We start from the raw sequence: 14,140 nt of genomic DNA, 5'->3' as shown, positions 1-14,140 counted from the left end.
GGATGGCTGGTTGCTGGATATGAATCCCGAAACGCTCCTTGTTCAGCGTCTTAGCCACACTACGTTACCTCGTTGGGGAGTTGTTCCAAACCATTTCTGGGTCCTTGTGTGCTTTATAAGGAGGGATTACAATGGATCTGATTATTAAATGTCAAATAAAAAATTTGGGGTCTGCTAATGACATGGTAATATAATCTCAGAGGTGGAAAAGAAACAGGTTCAAAAATGGCTCTGAGCACTATGGGACTTAACATCTATGGTCATCATTCCCCTAGAAATAAGAACTACTTAATCTTAACTAACCCAAGGACATCACACAAAAAGAAATAGGAATAGCGTTTGAAGGCAATGGTTAGTGTAATGAAAAGAGGTAATAAGATGAACAACAAAAGGGCTATAAATTAAATGAGACGATGCTGAGAGAATTAGAGTACTAAATGTGACAATAAGAATACTATGCGGGTTTTGCTATTTGGACAGTGGACAGGATGCAAAAGATTGACTGGTAATAGCAAGTAGAGCATTTTTGAAAAATAGAATTTTATTAATATCGAACATAGGTTTAAATGTTAAAATTCTTTTCTGAAGGTCTCCGAAATGCAGCCTTGTACGGAAGTGATGTTTGGACGATTAGGAGTTCAGAAAGAAGAGAGGAGAAGCTTTTGAAATGTTATGCTACAGAAGAATGCAGATCACGAATGGGTAGATCGGATGACTAATGAAGAGATACTGGATTTTGGGAGAACAGAAATTCATGAGGTAACTTGACTATGAAGACAATCAGATAATAGAACATGTTCTGGGACATCAAGGAATCCTGAGAAGGTGTGTGTGTGTGTGTGTGTGTGTGTGTGTGTGTGTGTGTGTGTGGCGGGGGCAGTTACAGGCTCGTCGTCGTCGTCATACTTGCAAAAATTGCTTGAAACGGACGTGGTGTAATCGTCAAAAATATTATAAAACTAGTGAGTCAATGTACAGGATGGACTAGCATGGACAGATAATTAAATCAGTCGTCGGTCCCAAGATCACGTCTCCAATATCCCTTGCACTGTTTTGCAGTCCAAAAAAATCCTTAGCTTCAGCACAGCCCATCTGAAGATGACGTTCCAAGCAGAGAACTGTCACGGAGTTAGTTTCGGAGGAAACTACTCTTAGACGCTTGGAAAATGTGTGCGCAGATATGGCAGTGAACAAAAGCACGTTGAGCCGTTGGCCGAGGCGTTTGTCATCATGGCAACAAGGTCGCGCAACCTGTCTGATCTCCCGCGGGCTGACCGACAGCACACGGCTGTGCTACCCTCAGGAAATTGAAAAAAACAGCTTCAGCGCATTCATCGCCACAAAAATGCAAACGAACTTCTCCATGACAAAGCAAGGCCTCACACAAGTCTGCACGTCCAAGAGGAGCTCACAAAACATCATTGGACTGTTCTTCCTCATCCGCCCTACAGTCCGGCCCTCGCATCTTCTGACTTCCGTCAGTTTGGACCAATGAAGCAGTACGTGGGGGACAGGGAGGTTACTGACGCAGCAAGACGTTGGCTTCGACGTCGACAATCAGAGTGATACCATTCGCGCATACAGGCCCTCCCAGTAAGGTGACATAAGGCCGTCGCACTGAACCGATATTATTTTGGAAAAAGATGTGTGTTTGCAAGCAAAAGAGTGTACTGGAATCTTGAATAAAACCAACGTGCTTTCAGGAAAAAAAGAAAAAAAAACAAAAAACAAGAAACAAAAAACCATGTGTTGCTTTACTTCTTTAACTCCCCTCGTATTTTTGGCGCCTTTACCGTTGGACAAATAGGAAGCTGGCACACTAATGATCCACGCTGTCTACGTGAAACAGAAACGGCACCAGCCTCGTACTGTCCGTTTGGAAGCGACACTGGACGCCCGCAGCTACTTAGCAGCAGCACTCACCGGCACCAGCTGCGGCTGCGGCCCGCGGCGCGGCGCTGCTGGCGTCTTGCGGCCGACTGTGCCAGCCCCGCGAGCCGCCCGCAGTAGAGTAGCGGCGAAGCCCCGGGCCTGCCGCGCTCGTACGGCCTCGCGCGTGACGTCACCGGCGCCGGAAGCCGGGACGCCCACTAATTGCCGGCGGATTAACCGAGGACAGCTTCCGCCCGCGGACCCGGACAAGCCCATCCGTCCGTGCGCAGAGCACGGCGGAAGCGCCGCTATTTCAGTGTCTCAGCACTATTCGCCTCGCGGTCGCCGACAAAAGGAGGGCATCCGATCGTGCGGCTCCCATCCGTGGCCACGGTCGCTAATACACGCTTTGGTGAACCGACTTGAACCCTCGCGGTGGAAGGATTTTCGAATGACGTAAAAATGGCTCTGAGCACTATAGGACTTAACTTCTGAAGTCATCAGTCCCTTAGAAGTTAGAACTACTTAACCCTAACTAACCTCCTGTTGTTGTGGTCTTCAGTCCTGCGACTGGTTTGATGCAGCTCTCCATGCTACTCCATCCTGTGCAAGCTTTTTCATCTCCCAGTACTTACTGCAACCTACATCCTTCTGAATCTGCTTAGTGTATTCGTCTCTTGGTCTCCCTCTACGATTTTTACCCTCCACACTGCCCTCCAATGCTAAATTTGTGATCCCCTGATGCCTCAGAACATGTCCATCAACCGGTCCCTCCTTCTTGTCAAGTTGTGCCACAAACTCCTCTTCTCCCCAATTCTATTCAGTACCTCCTCATTTGTTATGTGATCTACCCATCTAATCTTCAGCATTCTTCTGTAGCACCACATTTAGAAAGCTTCTATTCTCTTCTTGTCCAAACTATTTATCGTCCATGTTTCACTTCCATAACTAACCTAAGAACATCATACTCATCCATGCCCGAGGCAGGATTCGAACCTGCGACCGTAGCGGTCGCGCGGTTCCAGACTGCAGCGCCTAGAACCGTTCGGCCACTCTGGTCGACTCGAATGACGTACAAGGAGCAACCATTAAGTAGTTCAACTTTGTGTTTCTGAAACCAGGTTGGTTTTATTCGAGATTCCACTACATCCTGCTACGTCTCACATTTTTGGCTACAAAACACTGTCTTACAACATAATATCCGTTCAATGCGACGGCCTTACGTAACTTTGCTGGAAGGGTCTGGATGCCTGCATGGTACCAATCTACTGGTTGGAGTCGGAGCCAACGTCTTGCTGCATCAATAATCTCCCTGTCATCCAAGTCCTGATTCCAAAAAAAATGTTTACATGTGTTTGAAATCATACGGGACTTATCTGCTAAGGTCATCAGTCTCTAAGCTTACACACTAGTTAACCTAAATTATCCTAAGGACACACACACACACACACACACACACACACACACACACACACACACACACACACACACACACACACACACACATGCCCGAGGGAGGACTCGAACCTCCGCCGGGACCAGCCGCACTGTCCATGACTGCAGCGCCTTAGACTGCTTGGCTAATCCCGCGCGGCTTCTGACCCCAGTGGAGTGCACCCTTCATTGGGCCAAACGGATGGGAAGCGGAAAAAACTAGATCCGGGCTGTAGGGATGGATGAGAAAAAACAGTCCAATGAAGTTCTGTGAGCTCCTCTCGGATGCGCAAACTTTTGTGAGGCCTTACTTTGTCCTGTAGAAAGAGAAGTTCGGTTGTATTTTTGTGGCGCCGGGCGCCGTGGCCGAGCGGTTCTAGGCACTTCAGTCCGGAACCACGCTGCTGCTACGGTCGCAGATTCGAATCCTGCCTCGGGCATGGACGTGTGTGATGTCCTGAGGTTAATTAGGTTTAGGTAGTTCTATGTCTAGGGGACTAATGACCTCAGATGTTAAGTCCCATAGTGCTTAGAGCCATTTGAACCATTTTTGTGGCGACGACCACGCTGAAGTAGTTTCTTCAGTTTAATGACTATAAAGAATCCGCCTCGACTGCAAATAGAAATTGGATGTTGACCTTAGTTTGTCTGTTCCACGCTATGTGCGTTCACAGACCTTACTTGATTAAGCTTCATTGTTCAGTACCTCAAGTACCTGATTTTTTAAGAAATTAGTTTCGCTTTAGGTTCTTTTTAAACTATTTTGGTACATATCCGATAGCACTATTCAAAATGACCTCTGTCGGTCATTAGATATTAAGGGCGATGAAGGCGACGTTGTACGTCCTTTCACGCAATTACATTGATCCTGTCATACTAATTTGACCCTTTTCTGGTCAATAGCGCTTAGAATTTAATGTAGTAACTTTACACGCTTATCCAAGCGTAGTCATCAAATACTATCACCGACTGTAAGTAACAGAAAAATGGGTTATTCATCCACCATATTTCTAGATTGCTTCTAGCTGATGGTATTTTGTCTGTCCTGCGTGCATGCGTTTTGACCATCCGTGGAATTTGCTATCCAACATATACAGGGTGTCCCAGCTATCTCGTCCACCCAAAATATCTCTGGAACAATAACAGCTATTGGATAACGACTTTCACCGGTATCAATGTAGGTCTGCGGCCCATGAATATACATATTTGGAAACATTCTGAAACGAAAGTATGTGTGTTTTTTAACACAAACTTATGTTTTTAAATGGACCTCCTATATTTTTTCTTCAGCAATCCATAGCATGACAAAGCACATACACAATGGCGTTGATTGCATCGTAATATTCCCATTACATCCCGAGATATTAAGACGCGAAGTTGACGCTTGAAACACCCGACATGCGCTGCTAGCGCACGTCCTGAGGCTCAGTCGTGAACCCCATGTTGCCCGTAATCGCGATGTGATTGACATGTGTAATCACACTTCCATACTTATCAAGAGGTCCGAAACGAATAATACGGTCTGCTGCCATCCTGCTGCGATTACGGGCAGCATGGGGTTCACGCCTGAGCCTCAGGACGTGCGCTAGCAGCGCATGTCGTGTGTTTCAAGCGTCAACTTCGCGTCTCAATATCTCGGAATGTAATGGGAATATTGCGAAGCAATCAACGCCATTGTGTATGTGCTTTGTCATGCTATGGATTGCTGAAGAAAAAATATAGGAGGTCTATTTAAAAAAACATAAGTTTGTGTTAAAAAACACATATGCTTTCGTTTCATAATGTTTCCAAATGTGTACATTCATGGGCCCCAGCCCTACATTGATATCGGTGAAAGTCATTTTCCAATAGCTGTTATTGTTCCAGAGATATTTTGGGTGGACAAAATAGCTGGGACACCCTGTATAGCTTCAGCCTATCCACGTTCTATAGTTCTATAAAATCGTCCTCGAGCTAGGACATTATACATACACACACATTAACTTCCTGCGCCTTTGACCCGATCATCGGATCACGTTCGTAACACATTTTATGCCAATCACATGGTAGAAGACGATTTCTCAATTTGCGCATGCGCGTTCCTTTCTGACATTCTCACAGCCTAGCTGACGGCGTCACCTCAGTTTACCTGAGAGCCCGCGGCCCACCGAATGTTGGCTGGGGTGAGGAAGCACGCTTCTGACGTTTGAGCCAAGTACAGCTATTGACATGCTACACACGTACCGTTTATTTTACTTTTTATGCAAGTCTTTTGCCCTTTTGGGCGTTCTGTATTCCTGTTGGACCATGTCTCTTTAGGCAGTTTGTAGTTTTAGTGTGTTCCGAAGAAGGCGTGGTAATCCGCGCCGAAACCTAGGTCAACATCCGGTTTCTATTTGCAATCGAGGCGGGTTCTTTATAATCACTGAATTATTCACGATTGCTGACGCGCTGCAATGTTAAAAGTTCTCATATTTTTTCAGTTTTCCGAGGAACGTACAGCACACTTCAGAGTTGATCGTTGCAGCTTGAGGGAGGACATCAAACAGAATAACCCCTTCAGAATACCGGAAATCTGTCGCAACGACTTTACCAGTTAAGGGTGCAGATTTGAACTTTTTCTTCGGAGGAGAGGTGGAGAGGTGGTGTGGCGTCACTCCATGGATTGCCGTTTTGTTCCCTATTCGATGTGATGAATCCATGTTTCATCGTCTGCGACGATGTTCGACAAAAAACTATCAAGCTCAGCCTCTCAACGCTGAAGCAACTCCGCACAGATGGTCCCTCGAAACTCTTTATGGTCTTTTGTTAGGCGGAGAGGAACTCAAAGGGCACACACCTCTGAGCACCACCACTGGTGGACGAGTGTCTTAGCACTGCCAGCAGAGACGTCCAGTTGACCAGTGATTTCAGTTGAGCAGAGATATGGTTCATTGTGACCACCTCGAATGAGGGTGTGCGCACGTTCCAACTTAGCAGGAGTGTGCGATGGTCCTACGCGCGGGAGATAGGACTGTTGTGCGCGACCTTGTTGCGATGATGCCAGACACCTCGACCACCGACTCACCATGCTTTTGTTCACTACCAGGTCTCCGAAGAGATTCCGAAGGCGCCTGTGAATATCTGCGATGCTCTGGTTTACCGCCAAAAGAAACTCTGTGACAGCTCTGCTTGAATTGCACCTCCGTCACAGACGCCATTTTGATGGGTACGTATAGCGTTGCCACTCATCGACTGAAGCGGGAATATTCCACGATGTCCCACAACAAATTCCGCATTTTTTCAACAGAAACTGACTGAGAAAAAATATATTGCATTTCTTATTGAACACCCCTCGTATTACAGTAACAATTTCTCAAAGTAGTCTCCTTCAACGACTACACGCAAGACTCATCAACATTCCAATTTTCTACATTCTCTCGCAGAAGTTTGTCAAACCACGTATAATATTTAGCTCTGGGGGAGATAATTTCTGCTTCTCCTCCACTGCCCTACCCACACTTACAACTTACGTCGTCAGTTGTTTGCTGGATGTATTCCAATATCTATTTTGCTCTACAGTTTTTACGCTCGACAACTCCCTCCAATACTATGGAAGTTAATCCCCAAGGACTTAACAGATGTCCTACCATACAGACCCTTGTTCTGGTCGGTGTTATACATAATTCCTTTCATCGCCGATTCTCCGGAGACCACATCATTCCTCACCTTATTAGTCCACCTAATTTTCAATATTCTATAACAACACATCCCAAATTTTCGATTCTCTTCTTTTCTGGGTTTTCCACAGTCCATGTTTCACTACTACATAATGCTGTGCTCCAAACTCACATTCTCAGAATTTCTTCCTCAAATTAAGACCTACGTTTGATACTAATAGACTTCTCTTGTTCAGAAATGCCACTTTTGTAGGTGCTAGCCTGATTTTATGTCCACATTGCTCCGTCCGTTATGGGTTATTTTGCTGCCTAGGTAGCAGAATTCCTTAACTTCATCTACCTCATGATCACATATCCTGGTAAGTCCCTCGCTGTTCTCATTGGTGCTGCTTCTCATTACTTTCATCTTTCTTCGTTCTTTTCTCCATCCATGTTCTGTACTCATTAGACTGTTGTACGATTCAGAAAGCCGGTCGCGGTGGTCTAGCGGTTCTAGGCGCGCAGTCCGGAACCGTGGGACTGCTACGGCCGCAGGTTCGAATCCTGCCTCGGGCATGGATGTGTGTGATGTCCTTAGTTAGGTTTAAGTAGTTCTAAGTTCTAGGGGACTGATGACCACAGCAGTTAAGTGCCATAGTGTTCAGAGCCATTTGAACCATTCGCAAAATCATGTAATTCTTCTTCACTTTCCCTGAGGGTAGCAATGCCATCAGCGAATCTTATCATTGATATCCTTTCACACTGAAATTTAATTCCAGTTTTTAATCCTCCTTTTATTTCGGTCATTGCTTCTTCGGTGTATAGATTGAACAGTAGGTGCGAAAGACTGCATCCTTGTCTTACAACCTTTTTTCCGAGCACTTTGTTCTTGATCGTCCACTCTAGTCATTCTCTCTTGGTCCTTATAAACATTATATATAAGTCGTCTTTCTCTATAGCTTACTCCTATTTTCCTCAGAATTACAAACATCTGGCGCCATACGACATGGTCCAACGCTTTCTGTAGGTCGACAGATCCCATGAACGCGTCTTTCTTTTTCTTTATCCTTGCATCCATTATCAAATTGCCTCTTTGGTGCGTTTACTTTACCTAAAGCCCAACTGATCATCATTTAATGCATCTTCAATTTTTTTCCATTCTTTCGTATATTATTCTTGCAGGCAACTTGGATGCACAAGCTGTTAAGCATATTGTGCGATACTTCTTGTACTAGTCGGCTCTTGCAATCTTCGAAATTTTGTGTGTGATGTTTTTCCGAAAGTCAGATGGTATATTGCCAGACTCATGCAGTCCACAGAACATCGTGAATAATCGTTTTGTTGCCACTTCACTCAGTGAATTTAGAAAGACTAATGGAATTTATTTATCCCTTCTGCCTTATCTGATCTTAAGTTCTCCAAAGCTCTTTTAAACTCTGACTTCAATTTTGGATCCCCTACCTCGTATATATTGACTGCTGTTTCAAGTTCCATCACGTTATCAGACAAGTCTTCCTCCTCAGAGGCTTTTGTAGTACTCTTTCCGCCATCCGCTCTCGTCTCTGCGAGTCATATTCCCATTACACTCTTAATGTTACCATCAACGCTTTTAATTTCACCGAAAGTCGTTTGGACTTTCCTATATGTTGAGTCAGTCCTGCTGACAATCATTTCTTTTTCGGCGACAACATATGTTTCATGCAGACATTTCGTCTTAGCTTCCATGCACTTCCCATTTTTTTTTCTAACCTAAGTGACTTGTACATCTACATCTACATTTATACTCCGCAAGCCACCCAACGGTGTGTGATGGAGGGCACTTTACGTGCCACTGTCATTACCTCCCTTTCCTGTTCCAGTCGCGTATGGTTCGCGGGATGAACGACTGTCTGAAAGCCTCCGTGCGCGCTCGAATCTCTCTAATTTTACATTCGTGATCTCCTCGGGAGGTATAAGTAGGGGGAAGCAATATATTCGATACCTCATCCAGAAACGCACCCTCTCGAAACCTGGCGAGCAAGCTACACCGCGATGCAGAGCGCCTCTCTTGCACAGTCTGCCACTTGAGTTTGCTAAACATCTCCGTAACGCTATCACGGTTACCAAATAACCCTGTGACGAAACGCGCCGCTCTTCTTTGGATCTTCTCTATCTCCTCCGTCAACCCGATCTGGTAATGATCCCACACTGATGAGCAATACTCAAGTATAGGTGGAATGAGTGTTTTGTAAGCCAACTCCTTTGTTGATGGACTACATTTTCTAAGGACTCTCCCAATGAATCTCAACCTGGTACCCGCCTTACCAACAAAGCCACCTCCTTTGTTGATGGACTACATTTTCTAAGGACTCTCCCAATGAATCTCAACCTGGTACCCGCCTTACCAACAATTAATTTTATATGATCATTCCACTTCAAATCGTTCCGCACGCATACTCCCAGATATTTTTCAGAAGTAACTGCTACCAGTGTTTGTTCCGCTATCATATAAGCATACAATAAAGGATCCTTCTTTCTATGTATTCGCAATACATTACATTTGTCTATGTTAAGGGTCAGTTGCCACTCCCTGCACCAAGTGCCGATCCGCTGCAGATCTTCCTGCATTTCGCTACAATTTTCTAATACTGCAACTTCTCTGTATACTACAGCATCATCCGCGAAAAGCCGCATGGGACTTCCGACACTATCTACTAGGTCATTTATGTACATTGTGAAAAGCAATGGTCCCATAACACTCCCCTGTGGCACGCCAGAGGTTACTTTAACGTCTGTAGACGTCTCTCCATTGATAACAACATGCTGTGTTCTGTTTGCTACAAACTCTTCAATCCATCCACACAGCTGGTCTGATATTCCGTAGGCTCTTACTTTGTTTATCAGGCGACAGTGCAGAACTGTATCGAAAGCCTTCCGGAAGTCAAGAAAAATAGCCTCTACCTGGGAGCCTGTATCTAATATTTTCTGGGTCTCATGAACAAATAAAGCGAGTTGGGTCTCACACGATAGCTGTTTCCGGAATCCATGTTGATTCCTACATAGCGGATTCTGGGTTTCCAAAAACGACATGATACTCGAGCAAAAAACATGTTCTAAAATTCTACAACAGATCGACGTCAGAGATATATGTCTATAGTTTTGCGCATCTGCTCGACGACCCTTCTTGAAGACTGGGACTACCTGTGCTCTTTTCCACTCATTTGGAACCTTCCGCTCCTCTAGAGACTTGCGGTACACGGCTGTTAGAAGGGGGGCAAGTTCTTTCGCGTACTCTGTGTAGAATCGAATTGGTATCCCGTCAGGTCCAGTGGACTTTCCCCTGTTGAGTGATTCCAGTTGCTTTTCTATTCCTTGGACACTTATTTCGATGTCAGCCATTTTTTCGTTTGTGCGAGGATTTAGAGAAGGAACTGCAGTGCGGTCTTCCTCTGTGAAACAGCTTTCGAAAAAGGTGTTTAGAATTTCAGCTTTACGCGTGTCATCCTCTGTTTCAATACCATCATCATCCCGGAGTGTCTGGATATGCTGTTTCGAGCCACTTACTGATTTAACGTAAGACCAGAACTTCCTAGGATTTTCTGTCAAGTCGGTACATAGAATTTTACTTTCGAATTCACTGAACGCTTCACGCATAGCCCTCCTTACGCTAACTTTGACATCGTTTAGCTTCTGTTTGTCTGAGAGGTTTTGGCTGCGTTTAAACTTAGAGTGAAGCTCTCTTTGCTTTCGCAGTAGTTTCCTAACTTTGTTGTTGTACCACGGTGGGTTTTTCCCGTCCCTCACAGTTTTACTCGGCACGTACCTGTCAAACGCATTTTACGATTGCCTTGAACTTTTTCCATAAACACTCAACATTGTCAGTTGTCTGAACAGAAATTTTCGTTTTGATCTGTTAGGTAGTCTGAAATCTGCCTTCTATTACTCTTGCTAAACAGATAAACCTTCCTCCCTTTTTTTATATTCCTACTAACTTCCATATTCAGGGATGCTGCAACGTCTTTATGATCACTGATTCCCTGTTCTGTACACACAGAGTCGAAAAGTTCGGGTCTGTTTGTTATCAGTAGGTCCAAGATGTTATCTCCACGAGTCGGTTCTCTGTTTAATTGCTCGAGGTAATTTTCGGATAGTGCACTCAGTATAATGTCACTCGATGCTCTGTCCCTACCACCCGTCCTAAACATCTGAGTGTCCCAGTCTGTATCTGGTAAATTGAAATCTCCACCTAAGACTATAACATGCTGAGAAAATTTATGTGAAATGTATTCCAAATTTTCTCTCAGTTGTTCTGCCACTAATGCTGCTGAGTCGGGAGGTCGGTAAAAGGAGCCAATTATTAACCTAGCTCGGTTGTTGAGTGTAACCTCCACCCATAATAATTCACAGGAACTATCCACTTCTATTTCACTACAGGATAAACTACTACTAACAGCGACGAACATTCCACCACCGGTTGCATGCAATCTATCCTTTCTAAACACCGTCTGTACCTTTGTAAAAATTTCGGCAGAATTGATCTCTGGCTTCAACCAGCTTTCTGTACCTATAACGATTTCGGCTTCGGTGCTTTCTATCAGCGCTTGAAGTTCCGGTACTTTACCAACGCAGCTTCGACAGTTTACAATTACAATACCGATTGCTGCTCGGTCCCCGCATGTCCTGACTTTGCCCTGCACCCGTTGAGGCTGTTACCCTTTCTGTACTTGCCCAAGGCCATCTAACCTAAAAAACCGCCCAGCCCACGCCACACAACCCCTGCTACCCGTGTAGCCACTTGTTGCGTGTAGTAGAGTCCTGACCTATCCAGCGGAACCCGAAACCTCACCACCCTATGGCGCAAGTCGAGGAAGCTGCAGCCCACACGGTCGCAGAACCGTCTCAGCCTCTGATTCAGACCCTCCACTCGGCTCTGTACCAAAGGTCCGCAGTCAGTCCTGTCGACGACGCTGCAGATGGTGAGCTCTGCTTTCATCCCGCTAGAGAGACTGGCAGTCTTCACCAAATCAGATAGCCGCCGGAAGCCAGAGAGGAGTTCCTCGGATCCATAGCGACACACATCATTGGTGCCGACATGAGCGACCACCTGCAGATGGGTGCACCCTGTACCCTTCATGGCATCCGAAAGGACCCTTTCCACATCTGGAATGACTCCCCCCGGTATGCACACGGAGTGCACATTGGTTTTCTTCCCCTCTCTTGCTGCCATATCCCTAAGGGGCCGCATTACGCGCCTGACGTTGGAGCTCCCAACTACCAGTAAGCCCACCCTCTGTATTCCTGAATGTCCCTGATCATTTTTGTATTCGTCCTTTCATCGATCGACTGAAGTGTTCTTCAGTTATCCGTAACTTCTTCGCAGTTATCCTCTTTGCATCTATGTTTTTCTTTCAAACTTCTGAGAGTCCCCTTTTTAGAGATGTCCGCTCTTCTTCAACTCAACGCCTACTGAACTATTCTTTATCGCAGCATTTTTACAGCCTCAGAGAACTTCAACCGTATTTCTTCATTCCGCAGTAGTTTCTTATCCCACTTCTTTGCGTATTGATTCTTCCGATTAGTCTCTTAAACTTTAGACTAGTCTTCATCACCAGTGAATTGTGATATGGGTCTAGAACTGCTCCTGGGTAAGCCTTACAGTACAGTACCTGATTTCGGAATCTCTGTCTCATCATGACGTAATATAACTGAAAACTTACTGTATCTCCCCGCCTTTTCCAAGTATACCTCCTCTTGTGATTCTTGAACAGAGTATTCGCTATTAAGCTGAAATTTATTGCAAAACTCAGTCTTTCTCCTCTCTCCTTCCTAGTGCTAAGCCTCTATTCTCCCATAACCCAATCTTCTACTCCTTCCCATACAACCGGATTCCAGTTCCCCATGACCATTAGATTTTCATCTGCCTTTACGAAGTGAACTGCCCGTTCAATATCCTTATACAGGGTGTTACAAAAAGGTACGGCCACACTTTCAGGAAACATTCCTCACACACAAATAAAGAAAAGATGTTATGTGGACATGTGTCCGGAAACGCTTAATTTCCAGGTTAGAGCTCATTTTAGTTTCGTCAGTATGTACTGTACTACCTCGATTCACCGCCAGTTGGCCCAATAGATGGAAGATAATGTTGACTTCGGTGCTTGTGTTGACATGCGACTCATTGCTCTACAGTACTAGCATCAAGCACATCAGTACGTAGCATCAACAGGTTAGTGTTCATCACGAACGTGGTTTTGCAGTCAGTTCAAGGTTTACAAATGCGGAGTTGGCAGATGCCCATTTGATGTATGGATTAGCACGGGGCAATAGCTGTGGCGAAGTACGTTTGTATCGAGACAGATTTCCAGAACGAAGGTGTCCCGACAGGAAGACGTTCGAAGCAATTGATCGGCGTCTTAGGGAGCACGGAACATTCCAGCCTATGACTCGCGACTGGGGAAGACCTAGAACGACGAGGACACCTGCAATGGACGAGGCAATTCTTCGTGCAGTTGAAGATAACCCTAATGTCAGCGTCAGAGAAGTTGCTGCTGTACAAGGTAACGTTGACCACGTCACTGTATGGAGAGTGCTACGAGAGAACCAGTTGTTTCCGTACCATGTACAGCGTGTGCAGGCACTATCAGCAGCTGATTGGCCTCCACGGGTACACTTCTGCGAATGGTTCATCCAACAATGTGTCAATCCTCATTTCAGTGCAAATGTTCTCTTTACGGATGAGGCTTCATTCCAACGTGATCAAATTGTAAATTTTCACAATCAGCGTGTGTGGGCTGACGAAAATCCGCACGCAATTGTGCAATCACGTCATCAACACAGATTTCCTGTGAACGTTTGGACAGGCGTTGTTGGTGATGTCTTGATTGTGCCCCATGTTCTTCCACCTACGCTCAATGGAGCACGTTATCGTGATTTCATACGGGATACTCTACCTGTGCTGCTAGAACATGTGCCTTTACAAGTACGCCACAACATGTGGTTCATGCACGAAGGAGCTCCTGCACGTTTCAGTCGAAGTGCTGGTACGCTTCGCAACAGCAGATTCGGTGACCGATGGATTGGTAGAGGCGGACCAGTTCCATGGCCTCCACGCTCTCCTAACCTCAACCCTCTTGACTTTCATTTATGAGGGCATTTGAAAGCTCTTGTCTACGCAACCCCGGTACCAAATGTAGAGACTCTTCGTGCTCGTATTGTGGACGGCTGTGATACAATAAGCC

At 45.4% G+C, this 14,140-nt stretch overlaps 1 protein-coding gene across 2 annotated transcripts in view; it reads right to left on the bottom strand.

The window, feature by feature from the left end:
• LOC124795245 (myosin-IIIb-like) overlaps window positions 1-1,973 on the bottom strand; it is a 271,037-nt gene extending 269,064 nt beyond the window's left edge. For both annotated transcript variants that reach the window (XM_047259179.1, XM_047259178.1), the window contains exon 1: window positions 1,924-1,973. The gene's annotated coding sequence lies outside the window, so the exon portion shown is untranslated. The remainder of the gene's footprint in view (window positions 1-1,923) is intronic.
• Window positions 1,974-14,140: the final 12,167 nt, after the last annotated feature.

Source organism: Schistocerca piceifrons, chromosome 4 (genome assembly GCF_021461385.2).
Source record: "Schistocerca piceifrons isolate TAMUIC-IGC-003096 chromosome 4, iqSchPice1.1, whole genome shotgun sequence".
Taxonomy (NCBI): Eukaryota; Metazoa; Arthropoda; class Insecta; order Orthoptera; family Acrididae; genus Schistocerca; species Schistocerca piceifrons.
Note: the sequence above shows the minus strand (reverse complement) of the source record. Positions and strands in the feature narration are given on the sequence as shown.